Raw genomic sequence first — 14762 nt, 5'->3', positions numbered from 1 at the left:
CGGCGTTTCATCCACAGTCTAATGGACAAACTGAGCGCATGAACCAAAATCTAGAACAGTATTTACGATGCTTTGTGTCCGACAACCAGGAGGAGTGGTCTACTTTCCTTCCTCTGGCCGAATTCGCATTAAATAATCACCGCCAAGAGTCATCAGGAGAGTCTCCATTCTTTTGTGTGTACGGTCAACATCCTCAGTTTTGTACCTTACGTCAGGGTGACTCCGGAGGTGTCCCGGAGGAGGATCAGCTAGGAGCCCAATTGTCATCAGTCTGGAGGCGGGTGAAACAGCGTTTGTTGAGCATGAGTGCCAGGTACAAACGGGTGGCTGACAGTAGACGCGTGCCAGGTCCGGACCTGTGTGTGGGTGAATGGGTGTGGTTAGCTACGAAGAACATAAAACTCAAAATCCCTTCTTTAAAACTGGGTCCAAGGTTTATTGGGCCTTTTAGGATTTCTGCCATCATTAACCCAGTGGCTTATCGGTTGGAACTTCCCACAGTGTACAAGATACACAACGTGTTTCACAGGGCTTTATTGAAAAAGGTGGTAGGCTCTGTGGACACAACGCCGATGCCACCTCCAGTCATGGTGGATGGCGAGTTAGAGTTCGAGGTCGCCAAGGTAGTGGACTCTCGAGTAGTACGCCGTACTCTTCAGTATTTGGTGCACTGGAGGGGGTATGGTCCAGAGGAGAGGTCTTGGGTTCCAGCCTCAGACATACATGCGGATCGGCTGGTCAGTTCTTTTCACCGTCGTCATCCGGACAAGCCGGGTCCTATGAGTCTTGAGGGCCCTGGGGTCCCTCGTAGAAGACGGGGTACTGTCATGTCGGACGCTGTTCACACCACAGCATCCGGCAGGCAGAGGTAGTTCCACCTCCAGCCACTATAGCCTCGGTGGCGCCGGCCTGATCTTCAGGCTCTCGGGGGTTAATCCTGCTGTAGACCAGGTTGGATGGTTAGTCACGCCCACGGTCTTTAAATAGTCATGCTGGCCTATGGGCGTCGCCGATTATAGCTTGTGTTTCATACCAAGTGGTTCCGGTCTGGAGTGGAGGTGTTCAAGAGAGAGAGATTCATATCTGGTGTCGTATGATCCGTCGTTATCCTTTCTCCTTCCCATATTTGTGTTTAGTTGTGCCCTGTTCACATTACTGTTTATTCCTGTGTGTGTGCGGCGCAGTGCAGTTTAAGTTCTCCCTGTCTGTCATTATTTGTGTGGGAGCTTTGGTGGTGACTTCTCACTGGGTGGAGGGTGGAGGGTTAAGTGCAGGGCTGAGCAGGAGATAAGGAAAGGTCGGAGGCTCAGGCATTTGCACCTTCAGCAAAAACCCTGGGTTGAGGGTCAGACAGGGTTTCCCCTAGTAAAGGGACACCACAGGGGCCCCGGGTATTTCAGCCTTAGTTGAACTAAGCCCCCGTGACACGGTAATAGTTGACGAATCCTAGGAAGCGCTGCACCGCTTTGAGTGAGTGGGGTTCCTGCCAGTCCATTACCGCTTGCAGTTTGGCCGGATCCATAGTCAACCCCTGGGCTGAGATGATGTAGCCCAGGAATGGCAAGGACTCCTGCTCAAACTGGCACTTCTCCAGCTTGGCGAAAAGAGAGTTCGCCCACAGACGGTCAAAGACCCTGCAGACGTCTCTCCGGTGGGAGGTCAAATCTGGCGAGAAGATGAGAATGTCATCCAGATAGACCACCACCGAGGTGGAGAGCATATCGCGGAAGACGTCATTGACGAAATCCTGGAAGACAGCAGGCGCATTACAAAGGCCAAAGGGCATGACCAGGTATTCATAGTGGCCATCCCTGGTATTAAAGGTTGTCTTCCACTCGTCTCCTTCGCGAATGCGGATCAGGTTGTACGCCCACCGTAGATCTAATTTCGTAAAGATCCGGGCCCCTCGCAACCTGGCAAACAGTTCAGAGATCAACGGGAGAGGGTATTTATTTTTAACTGTTATGGCGTTGAGACCTCTGTAGTCAATGCAGGGACGTAACTCTCCGCTCTTCTTCAGTACGAAGAAGAACCCTGCACCAGCCGGCGACACCGACTTTCTGATAAAACCTCTAGCCAGGTTCTCCCGGATATATTGAGACATAACCTCTGTCTCAGGGAGTGATAATGGGTACACACAGCCTCTAGGAGGTTCCGTGCCTGGCAAAAGATCTATCGGGCAATCGTAAGGACGGTGCAGCGGGAGCGTCTCCGCAGATTTTTTAGAGAAGACGTCCGCATACTGGTGGTAAGGCTTAGGAAGCGCGGAGAGATCCGGGGGCACCTCAGTGGAAGCTACCTGAACACTGTCCCTCAGGCACCTTCCCTGACAGTCCTTGATCCAACCCAGTATAGTCCCCGAAGCCCAATCAATATGAGGGGAGTGGCAATGGAGCCAGGGAACTCCGAGAAGCACCTGGTTGATGCCATCTGGCAAAATGAGCAGGGACAGAATCTCACGATGAGAGGGTGAGATAGAGAGCCCGAGTGGGGCTGTTTGGTGGGTCACCTGAGATGGTAAAGGTGCACCATTAACCACCCTGATGGTCAGAGGTTGGGGCAGTAACACCAGTGGGATAGCATGTTTCTGGGCGAAGGTCGAGGACATAAAGTTCCCCTCAGCCCCGGAATCCACGGTAATCTCTACCTCCCAGGTGGAGGCCCCGCTATCTAACGTGCCCCGGAATACCGGTTTGGAAGAAAAGGGTTTCATATTTGTCTGACCGCCACCTACGGCCACTGGACGTGGTCGTTTTTTCGACCGCAGAGGACACGTGCTAGCCAAGTGACCAAACTGGTACTGGTAACAACGTGCGGAGCTTCGCGCCGGGCGTGCCTTGGGGTCGGCGCGAGACACCTCCATAGGTTCGGAGGGTGTAAGCTCCTGAGCGGGAGCTCTTAGCGGCTCGGTGAAGGTGGGAGCCAAGTTAACCCTTCGTCTGGATTGCGCACGTTCCAGCCCGCGCTCCGTAAACCGGAGATCAATGCGGGTGGAGATGGCAATCACTTCCTCCAGACTTGTGGGGACCTCTCTGGTTGCTAGAGCATCTTTGACATGCTCTGCTAACCCTCTCCAAAACACCGGGATGAGTGCTTTATCAGGTCACTCTAGTTCGGAAGCCAATGTCCGGAATCGGACGACATAATGGCTGACCGAGAGAGACCCCTGTGTTAGGGCCAATAATTGGAGAGAGGTGTCGTGCGTGATCCGTGGTCCCAAAAATACCTGCTTCAGAGCTGCGAGGAACTGAGCAGCGCCCTGAACCATGGGATCATCACGCTCCCACAATGGCATAGCCCACTCTAATGCTCTGCCAAATAAAAGAGAAACAATAAACCCCACCTTAGCCCGCTCTGTAGGGAACCGTGCAGCCAGTTACTCAAGCTGGATAGAGCACTGACTCACAAATCCCCTACAGGTGGCGCTGTCACCCGAAAACTTGTCGGGGAGCGGGAGGTGAGAAATTGTCGGCATAGGCGTGAGTGTGGGCACGCGTGAGACAGCCTCTGCGACTGCCTGAGCAGCGACTGCCGTAGCATTCGCAGCTGAGGTGGCGCTCTCGATAGCCGCCAACCTGCTCTCCAGCTGCCGAATGTACGGCTGCAGCTGCTGCAGGTCCGCCATTACTAGCCAGACCCTGGCGCTAGTATAATGTTAGGGATGGCGGAAAGCACCAAATATAAATAATAGGAAGTGCGTTCGCCACCCGGGGTCCACCGTGCGGTAGATGTAATAACCGCTGCTGAGTAATAGCGGACATGGTATATACTGCGCGCGGCTTTAACGTCACCCGAGAAGCGCAGAGCGGACTCTGTTGAACTCACAGAGGCGCTAGAGTGCAAATAAAGCATAAACGCCGAGCCTGTTGGCTTCACAGGTCTCAGCTGACTTGCACCCACGATATGCAGTCGCAGGACACGTCCCAAGACAGAGGTCAGTGTCTGTCCTGCCCTACCATGAGTGCGGCGTCGCTACCGCGGACGCCGGAAAGTGCTGCAGGTGCAGCGCGACGGTGACTACTGCCGCTGTACGACAGTGCCGTGAGACGTCGCACGCTAGCGTAGCGGTGCGGTAAGAACTGTGGCGTATGACTTGCCACTGGCTAGCGCTGACTATGCCTCTAACACCCTAACCACATACGTAATATCCAAGGGAAGGGGTTTCAAATGAGTCAGTCACCAGAATCATACATCCGTCACCATTCACACCTAGCAAGTATAGTCTATTCTAGCTCATGGCCGAGCCGCCATGTGGGATTTTTATAGCCATGCGCTTCCAGGACGTTCCAGCCCTCTGAGAAGGGCCAATCAGATCAGAAGAAGGACCTGAGCACATGACCCCCGATCTCCACTGGGAGATCGTCTCGCGGGCATGCCCAGTAGCGCGGCGAGAGGACTTAGCCTCTGGAGTGATTTCCTGCATAGCAGGTTGCGATACCATTGCTGGACCAGAGGTGGCAGCAACATCCAGACCCAGAGAGCTGGTCTGAGCAGGGTGCCTGGATTGCCGAGATTGCTGTGCAGGTCCTCGAGCGGTCAGAAAGGAATGGGAGACTGCTGGATGTATGACGCTGGATTCCTGCTGTGCAGCTGCTGGAATCCAATGCCTAACATTAATGTATATGTAGTAATCTTTCATTTATTAGACTTGACAATAGACAGTTATTGTGTTCTGTTCATTGCACACAAAGACAACACGAAGATTGAAAATGCAGTTGTCTGAACCAAACAAATGTTTGACTAAAGCCCTCCATAGACTTTGGATCATTCAGCTAGCATCACTCCTGACAAACTCTCTCATACACAGGAGAGCTCACTGTGCCCAGCACTTCTGTGCTCTCTATGAGACACCTCTGGTGGTGGTTTATCTCTTGGGCAACAAAAGGTTCTTCAGTCCTAAATGGGACATGCCGGGACCTTATCACCTCCAACAATCATCTGGCAGGCGACACCATACACATTAGACTGTGGTCTGAATCCCTCGAAATCGGCACGTTTGGAAGATGTTAGTCTTTGGACACTTTTATTCTTATTTACCAGTAAATATGGACCTGCATGCTTGTATGGGTTTCTTCGGTGTATTCTGCTTTCTTCCAACATGAATATCAAATAGTTTGGTTGGTGACCCCATTATGGACAGTGACTGAAGACAATGTCTGCACAGCTCTTATGAATAGCTGGAGATATATGGAGAGAATAAATGAAGATTGGACAACTGTGCAGCAACCTAGCCAGCCTTGCTCTATAAGCGCATGAGTGCCATCATAGAAGACACTGGGATTACATTTTTATTCATCACGCAATAGTAATACACATATCCTTTATTTTGTGGAAGAATCTATAAATTCAAGGACCTGTCCAGTACTTCAGCACATAAATCCTGTCACACTGCCTGACACATTGCACAACTTCTGACTTATTACTGTTCCCCTAAGGCTAAAAGGGATTTTTGACCAAGCCCAACGAAAAAAAAAAGTCTCCACCAAAAGACTAAAGAATTTCTTCTTTTCATATGGAGATTGAAAAGATTTCACCGGCACCGCAAAGTACAAACAAAAACAACAAACACTATATTGCTCTTTGAAAATTAAAGAAAATAAGTGTTTTTAAGACAGAGGGCAAAAAGTGACGGGGAACATGGTCAGCATCACAGCGTTCATCAACACTGCAGAAAAATGCTTTCTCGCTACTTTTTTAAACTTTCATTCTAGAAGTTTGTAAACAATTAATTGGAAACATTTCAGGACAAATATGTCTGATTGCAGAAAAATATGTAACATTGTATTCAACAGACAGTAAGAGAAAAATGTACAGGGTATTATGGGAAGTGACCCCGAAGGAAAATCTCACAGGTCTCTGAACAAAAGTGGAATTCATCCAGGTGATTTTTCTCTATAGTAACACATAATCTAATTCCTCTAAGTGGATGGGACCAGATTGTGTATCAAGTACTACACATGACCAAAAAGACACAACATAATGTCTGCCGCCCGTTGGAGATAATTGCTTATGTGTTCAGTATCACATATGTAAAGACATTTTGGCTGAATTGGACCAATTTCAGAATGCTCAGATACATTATATTCTGATCAGAGTTTGATCAGAGTGTGGAACGAGTGTCATCCGATTTTCTACAACATGGAAAAATTGGATTAAAAAACAAACAAACAATTTTTCCAGCTTCTCCATTTTGACTGTAATCTCTGAGTGCAGTCCAATTTTTTCATGGATACACTGACAATTTTGATCCGACCCTCAGATGAAAATTGGACAGGTCTACAATATTCTCCGCAGACCACGTGGTCTGAGAAAAGAAAAAAACGAATTGTGAATGACCCCATAGACCAGGGGTCCTCAAACTACGGCCCGCGGGCCACATGCGGCCCGCCAAGGACTTTTATCCGGCCCCCCGCCAGGCCGACGGTGAACTCATGAACTGCACTGCAGTTCAATGCCGGCGAGCTCTGTAATCGCGGGCGGGACGAGGCGCCGAGGAAAGGCGTTACGCAGCCCTCCGTATGCAGCACAGCACAGTGCACACAGACGGCGTGATTGTCATCACGCCGCCTGCGCGGCCTGATGACGTCACGCCGCCTGTGTGCCTGTGCAGGAAGAAGACTGAGATGAGCGGGCGCCTCTTCAGAGCAGCGGGGGACATAGGTGAGTACTTTAACGCCGGGTCCTATTGGGGTCATTTACCTGCCTAATGGGGACCTGTGCTGCCTAATGGGGACATTTACCTGCCTAATGGGGACATGTGCTGCCTAATGGGGACCTGTGCTGCCTCATGGGGACATTTACCTGCCTATTGGGGACATTTACCTGCCTATTGGGGACCTGTGCTGCTTATTGGGGACCTGTGCTATCTATTGGGGCCTATGATGCCTGTTGGGGACATTTACCTGCCTTTTAGGGACCAATGCTGCCTATTGGGGATTCTTGCACCACACCAATCTGAGCCGGAGGTAAAAGTGGAGTTCCACCAATATGGGCGCTGGTGAGGCTGCGCTGATGGGCACTGATCAGGCTGCGCTGATGGGCACTGATCAGGCTGCGCTGATGGGCACTGATCAGGCTGCGCTGAGGGGCACTGATCAGGCTGCGCTGAGGGGCACTGATCAGGCTGCGCTGAGGGGCACTGATCAGGCTGCGCTGAGGGGCACTGATCAGGCTGCGTTGAGGGGCACTGATCAGGCTGCGTTGAGGGGCACTGATCAGGCTGCGTTGAGGGGCACTGATCAGGCTGCGTTGAGGGGCACTGATCAGGCTGCGTTGATGGGCACTGATCAGGCTGCGTTGAGGGGCACTGATCAGGCTGCGTTGAGGGGCACTGATCAGGCTGCGTTGATGGGCACTGATCAGGCTGCGTTGATGGGCACTGATCAGGCTGCGTTGATGGGCACTGATCAGGCTGCATTGATGGGCACTGATCAGGCTGCATTGATGGGCACTGATCAGGCTGCATTGATGGGCACTGATCAGGCTGCATTGATGGGCACTGAGCAGGCTGCATTGATGGGCACTGAGCAGGCTGCATTGATGGGCACTGATCAGGCCACATTGATGGGCACTGATCAGGCCACATTGATGGTCAGTGCAGTCTGTATGTCTCTGTGTGGGCAATTTTATTGCTGGTATATTGTTTTTGTAGCGCTGTATATATGTTGGTATTTTACTAATAGCAATTTTCAATCCCTAGGAAACAATGATATCAAGAAAGAGAAAAAATTGACTCGAAGTGTAGGATATTCGAAGAACCCAAAAAAATCGGTAAGTTTGATGATTTAACTTCATTTTAATATTGTATTTGTTCCTATTTTTGTTTTATTACCTCTAAATAAGATATGTGCAGTGTGCACAGGAATTTATTCATAATTTTTTTTAAACTATATTCCGGCCCTCCAATGGTCCGAGGGACCGTGATCTGGCCCCCTGTTTAAAAAGTTTGAGGACCCCTGCCATAGACTATCATAGGTACGATTGCTATCTGAAATTCACGGATGGCACTCGTAAACAAAAAACAGACGTGTGAATGAGCCCTAATTTCTAGGGCTTGTGCCTTAATGTTTTTAATACTGTTGGGGTTTACAACAGAAAAGTGACATGCTGGAAGCCTCATGCCCATGTATACCTGGCTAATCGTTCTTTTTTCTTTTTTCTGATACTGAAACCTCAGACAGAAACTGACACCAGAACTGATCCTATAGTTTTTTTATGGGATCATTTGCATCATCTGCTAAATCAGGTTTTGCATCAGATATGGATCAAAATACAGTGGGGAAAAAAAGTATTTAGTCAGTCAGCAATAGTGCAAGTTCCACCACTTAAAAAGATGAGAGGCGTCTGTAATTTACATCATTTGCATATTATGGTGGAAAATAAGTATTTGGTCAGAAACAAAATTTCATCTCAATACTTTGTGATATATCCTTTGTTGGCAATGACAGAGGTCAAACGTTTTCTGTAAGTCTTCACAAGGTTAACACACACTGTTGTTGGTATGTTGGCCCATTCCTCCATGCAGATCTCCTCTAGAGCAGTGATGTTTTTGGCTTTTCGCTTGGCAACACGGACTTTCAACTCCCTCCAAAGGTTTTCTATAGGGTTGAGATCTGGAGACTGGCTAGGCCACTCCAGGACCTTGAAATGCTTCTTACGAAGCCACTCCTTCATTGCCCTGGCGGTGTGCTTTGGATCATTGTCATGTTGAAAGACCCAGCCACGTTTCATCTTCAATGCCCTTGCTGATGGAAGGAGGTTTGCACTCAAAATCTCACGATACATGGCCCCATTCATTCTTTCATGTACCCGGATCAGTCGTCCTGGCCCCTTTGCAGAGAAACAGCCCCAAAGCATGATGTTTCCACCACCATGCTTTACAGTAGGTATGGTGTTTGATGGATGCAACTCAGTATTCTTTTTCCTCCAAACACGACAAGTTGTGTTTCTACCAAACAGTTCCAGTTTGGTTTCATCAGACCATAGGACATTCTCCCAAAACTCCTCTGGATCATCCAAATGCTCTCTAGCAAACTTCAGATGGGCCCGGACATGTACAGGCTTAAGCAGTGGGACACGTCTGGCACTGCAGGATCTGAGTCCATGGTGGCGTAGTGTGTTACTTATGGTAGGCCTTGTTACATTGGTCCCAGCTCTCTGCAGTTCTAGGTCCCCCCGCGTGGTTCTGGGATTTTTGCTCACCGTTCTTGTGATCATTCTGACCCCACGGGGTGGGATTTTGCGTGGAGCACCAGATCGAGGGAGATTATCAGTGGTCTTGTATGTCTTCCATTTTCTAATTATTGCTCCCACAGTTGATTTCTTCACTCCAAGCTGGTTGGCTATTGCAGATTCAGTCTTCCCAGCCTGGTGCAGGGCTACAATTTTGTTTCTGGTGTCCTTTCACAGCTCTTTGGTCTTCACCATAGTGGAGTTTGGAGTCAGACTGTTTGAGGGTGTGCAAAGGTGTCTTTTTATACTGATAACAAGTTTAAACAGGTGCCATTACTACAGGTAATGAGTGGAGGAAAGAGGAGACTCTTAAAGAAGAAGTTACAGGTCTGTGAGAGCCAGAAATCTTGATTGCTTGTTTCTGACCAAATACTTATTTTCCACCATAATATGCAAATAAAATGAAAAAAAAACAGACAATGTGATTTTCTGGATTTTTTTTCTCAGTTTGTCTCCCATAGTTGAGGTCTACCTATGATGTAAATTACAGACGCCTCTCATCTTTTTAAGTGGTGGAACTTGCACTATTGCTGACTGACTAAATACTTTTTTTCCCCACTGTATGTTGCGTTTTGGGATATATCGATGGCCGGTGCCATCGGATGTCTGGCAACAACACAAAAAAATTGGTCTGATATAGCCAATATATATAATAACCTGACTTTAGGGATCCCGTTCACGTTAGATCAAACGTAAATAAAATGCCAGATTTTGACCATCAGATGATTCGGTCAAACAAATGAATCTTCTTTTCGGCCCGTGACAGATAGATGAACCATTGCAATCCCACCAACCAGTCGTGGGGCGTATTGACCTTGTTCACCAAAGATCAGCCAAATAAATCTAATATTGTAGTCTGTGATGTGTTCGTGCTCGCTGTTACTAAGTGTGTGCTGCACTTTATACTTTTTTTTTTTTAAAGTGCAATAAAAATACAAAGATACTCTGGACTCTTCTGAATTGCAGGGATTTCTTTTTTTTCCAGTCTTTCTGCATATATCCTTCTGCTGCCCCCTGGTAAGGGGTTAACAATCTCATATTAAGTAATAACATGACAGGCTGCAGTAATTAGGCTGACATTGATCTCGGCTGAACCTCCTACTAGGGCTGTCTCACCTTGCTGACCGAACCTTCACAGAGGGGCCTTTGTTTCCAGCCCATTTTGGGTTAAGTGCTGCTTTGTAGGTCCATGGATCATGAGATAGGGGTATGACTAACCACAAAGCAGCTTCTGCTCGGAGCAGGCTGCAGTTGGTATTCTTGGCATTAATGGATAAAACAACTGTCCAAATACTTCAGGAGCGCTGTACACTGAAATCTATGATAACAATAGCACAGACAAAAATAGGATTTGATTAAAATATAGGGGTTGTTCATTACATAATATATTAAAAATCTGCAGATGGGGGTCTTAAAACTAGAGCAGACCCCTGCTGCTCCTCCACATTGCTGCCTATGTCCCACACCAGTGTCCTCACTTCCTTTCCTAGCAGCGGCCACTGATTAGCTCCAACGTTTAAGATCTTTGCAAGCCAGAAGAAACAGACTCCTTGTGAGGGTCCGATGGGCGAGTATCTGGACTTGTGAGGGTTCGATAGGAGAGTATCCGGACTTGTGACGGTCTGGTAGGCAAGTATCTGGACTTGTGAAGGTCCGATGGACAAGTATCTGGACTTGTGAGGGTCCGATAGGAGAGTGTCTGGATTTGTGAGGGTCTGGTAGGCAAGTATCTGGACTTGTGAGGGTCCGATAGGAGAGTATCTGTACTTGTGAGGGTCCGATGGACAAGTATCTGGACTTGTGAGGGTCCGATAGGAGAGTATCTGGACTTGTGAGGGTCTGGTAGGCAAGTATCTGGACTTGTGAGGGTCCGATAGGAGAGTATCCGGACTTGTGAGGGTCTGGTAGGCAAGTATCTGGACTTGTGAGGGTCCGATAGGAGAGTATCCGGACTTGTGAGGGTCTGGTAGGCAAGTATCTGTACTTATGAGGGTCCGATGGACAAGTATCTGGACTTGTGAGGGTCCGATAGGAGAGTATCTGGACTTGTGAGGTTCTGGTAGGCAAGTATCTGGACTTGTGAGGGTCCGATAGGAGAGTATCCGGACTTGTGAGGGTCTGGTAGTCAAGTATCTGGACTTGTGAGGGTCCGATAGGAGAGTATCCGGACTTGTGAGGGTCTGGTAGGCAAGTATCTGGACTTGTGAGGGTCCGATAGGAGAGTATCTGGACTTGTGAGGGTCTGGTAGGCAAGAATCTGGACTTGTGAGGGTCCGATTGACAAGTATCTGGACTTGTGATGGTCCAATAGGAGAGTATCTGGACTTGTGAGGGTCTGGTAGGCAAGTATCTGGACTTATGAGGGTCCAATAGGAGAGTACCCGGACTTGTGAGGGTCTGGTAGGCAAGTATCTCGACTTATGAGGGTCCGAGAGGAGAGTATCTGGACATGTGAGGGTCCTGTAGGCGAGTATCAGGACTTGTGAGGGTCTACTAAGTGAGTATCTACTCATATGAGGGTCCAATAGGTGATTATCTGGTCTTGGTTCAATAACGCCATGGACCTATCTTTATAATAATATGTAGTAGTCAACAACTTTAATTACAGGTTCTAAATTGGTTTAAATAAGTAAAACATTTTGTCCCAAATAACAATAATATATAACAATAGATCTTTATTATAGGTGATGAAACTTCAATTCAATATCACTGTACTCCTTTCGCATATAATTAAATGACAATATTCCGTCTTCCTGCAGCCACCACTAGGGGGAGCTCACATCATAAAGGTGTAGACAGCTGCAGACACAGAGCTTGCAATGAAATCAGCAATGATTAGCTGTGATGTCTATAAGAAATACTTTCAGCTTTTCTTCTCTGTGTCTTTATTACAGCATAAACCTCCTGGAGATTAAAGCAAGATTCACATTTCAGCTGGGAGAACAGCCGGCCGGGCACATTTGATGACGTGGATCTAATTTGATTGTAAAATTCTGCCAATGTAATTTACGATTGCTGCAATGCTGGAGAGGAGAGAACTATTTCATCAACTAAAATCTAATCATTCTAGAGACCATCTCTCACCAGCTCGGGAGAAAGGAAAATTGATTTTTGTTTTTATGGTGTGAAACTTCTGTATTCGGCTTCTCTCCTAGTTTAGAAATATATATTTGCGTATTTTTCAAAGGTAAAATAATTTTTCAATTGTTTAACAATAAGAGGAGCAGAAAGAGATCATTGAGTAGCTGGAGGTAAAAAAAATAAATAAATCGCAAAATTAGCTAGAAACACAGCTCTGGACTCAATACTGCAGTAATTATGATCTGAATATAACGCACTGAGCAAAAGCCAGGGGATTCTCAGATGGTGCAAAGGCTGTCTGTGGAACAATCTACTTCTCCTGACTTCCCACCTTATATACAGGTGCATCTCACATAATTAGAATATCATCAAAAAGTTAATTTATTTCAGTTCTTCAATACAAAAAGTGAAACTCATATATTCTATAGAGTCATTACTCACAGAGTGATCTATTTCACGGGTTTATTTCTGTTAATGTTGATGATTATGGCTTACAGCCAATGAAAACCCAAAAGTCATTATCTCAGTAAATTAGAATACTTTATAACACCAGCTTGAAAAATGATTTTAAAATCCGAAATGTTGTCCTACTGAAATGTATGATCAGTAAATGCACTCAATACTTGGTCGTGGCTCCTTTTGCATCAATTACTGCATCAATGCGGCGTGGTATGGAGGTGATCAGCCCGTGGCACTGCTGAGGAGTTATGGAAGCCCAGGTTGCTTTGATAGCAGCCTTCAGCTCGTCTGCATTGTTGGGTCTGGTGTCTCTCGTCTTCCTCTTGACAATACTCCATAGATTCTCTATGGGGTTAAGGTCAGGCGAGTTTGCTGCCAATCAAGCCCAGTGATACTGTTGTGTGTACACCAGGTATTGGTACTTTTGGCAGTGTGGACAGGGGCCAAGTCCTGCTGGAGAATGACATTTCCATCTCCATAAAGCTTGTCGTCAGAGGGAAGCATGAAGAGCTCTAAATGTCCTGGTAGACGGCTGCGCTGACTTTAGTCTTGATAAAATACAGTGGACCTACACCAGCAGATGACATGGCTCCCCAAACCATCACTGATGGTGGAGACTTCACACCAGACCACCAGCAGCTTGGATTGTGGCCTCTCCACTCTTCCTCCAGACTCTGGGACCGCGATTTCCCAGGGTCTAGTGTGAAGTATCTACAATCAATGCTGCCTTGTTTGTTTTGATTGCATTTGAGTTGGCTACTCTAGGGAGGCACCTGTTCAGACCCGAGTTATGATTGGATGTGACGGTCAGTTTTTTGATATTTATTAGGGGATGGATCTGCAGTACCTGGCCGCGGCCACTTTGTTTTGACGGCGCTGTTGTGTTCCGGCAGCATCAAAGAACTTCTGGACACCTGTATCAACTGATCGGTGGGGATTCCTGTTGTCGCGACCCCGCCGAACAGAAATTGATGGCCGGACCTAAGGATAGGCCATCAATGAAACAAAAAAAAGTAATGGTCAACCCCTTTAAATAAAATGTGTAATCAGAAATTGACATTGTTTAAATTATTTTTGATATATTGGATTATTTTTATTGCATAAATACACAACGTCAGACCCGCAGTAAATCCTAAGTGTGTGAACGTACCCTCACGTGTAGTGGTCGTGGCGCAGGCTTTTATCTTTAGTCGCCCCTGTGGTCTCTGTATTGATTCCCTGCACCTGCGAGCCGATCATAATGACGATTAATTTTTGCAGGTAAAATTGTTTTTTCTTTTTTTTTTCCTGCAAGATTAAAGTGATTGTGTAAAAAAAAAAAAAGAAGGCAAGTCAAGTTTAAAGACGGAACTGTATTAAAAAAAAAACTCTGGAATATTTTGCTTCTTCAAGTTGCCATTTTTTTTGTTTATTTTAATATGTCAATTAGAAATAAAGATGAATCCTGGTGTGAAAAGACATGTTTATTCGCTTTCAAGAGTTTTAGCTAATCGGGGAGATTTAAATCCAAAATTGAGGTATGCATATCCTAAATTCAGCTGGCAGCAAGCAAAGGACCTGTCAGATTAAAATCTGAGTGAATGAGATAACCAGCTTATCTTCATAAGAAAAGGCTCTCAGGGCAAAGTATTCAAGGCAAAGTGTTTATGTTTGTTTTAACCTGGGGACTGCACAGTGCAATATTTCAGATGGCTGCTTTCTCATTAGCCTTTTGGAAGGAAACAGTGTGTCTATTTGCACTAGCAACAAAGGGAATAGCAGGAGCAATGTCAGCTTGGGTGAGCAGAGCTGGTTAGCACAAAATGAACAAGAGGGGCGAGCAGTCACCTCTCACCTTCCCTGGGCTGCTCAGCCTGCAGCTGCAGGGAGTGCACACACACATGGAGTAGGGGAAGATTGATGCAGATCCCAGATTTATTCCCCCTGCACGTGAGCTGGGGACACAGACAGATCAGCTGTATTTGTACAGTGAAAAGGGAGCCCCCCCCCCA

General features: G+C 47.0%; 1 long non-coding RNA gene across 1 annotated transcript; it reads left to right on the top strand.

Moving 5' to 3' along the window:
* Positions 1-802: 802 nt before the first annotated feature.
* On the top strand, positions 803-12883 carry LOC141088884 (uncharacterized). The gene is made up of 3 exons (XR_012232091.1): positions 803-1086; positions 7700-7770; positions 12126-12883. It is a non-coding gene; the product is annotated as an uncharacterized lncRNA (long non-coding RNA).
* Positions 12884-14762: the final 1879 nt, after the last annotated feature.

This window comes from Dendrobates tinctorius, unplaced genomic scaffold (genome assembly GCF_039654945.1).
Source record: "Dendrobates tinctorius isolate UK_male_01 unplaced genomic scaffold, ASM3965494v1 ptg000041l, whole genome shotgun sequence".
NCBI lineage: Eukaryota > Metazoa > Chordata > Amphibia > Anura > Dendrobatidae > Dendrobates > Dendrobates tinctorius.
The sequence above is the reverse complement of the archived record's forward strand: the minus strand, read 5'-3'. Positions and strand labels throughout refer to the sequence as shown.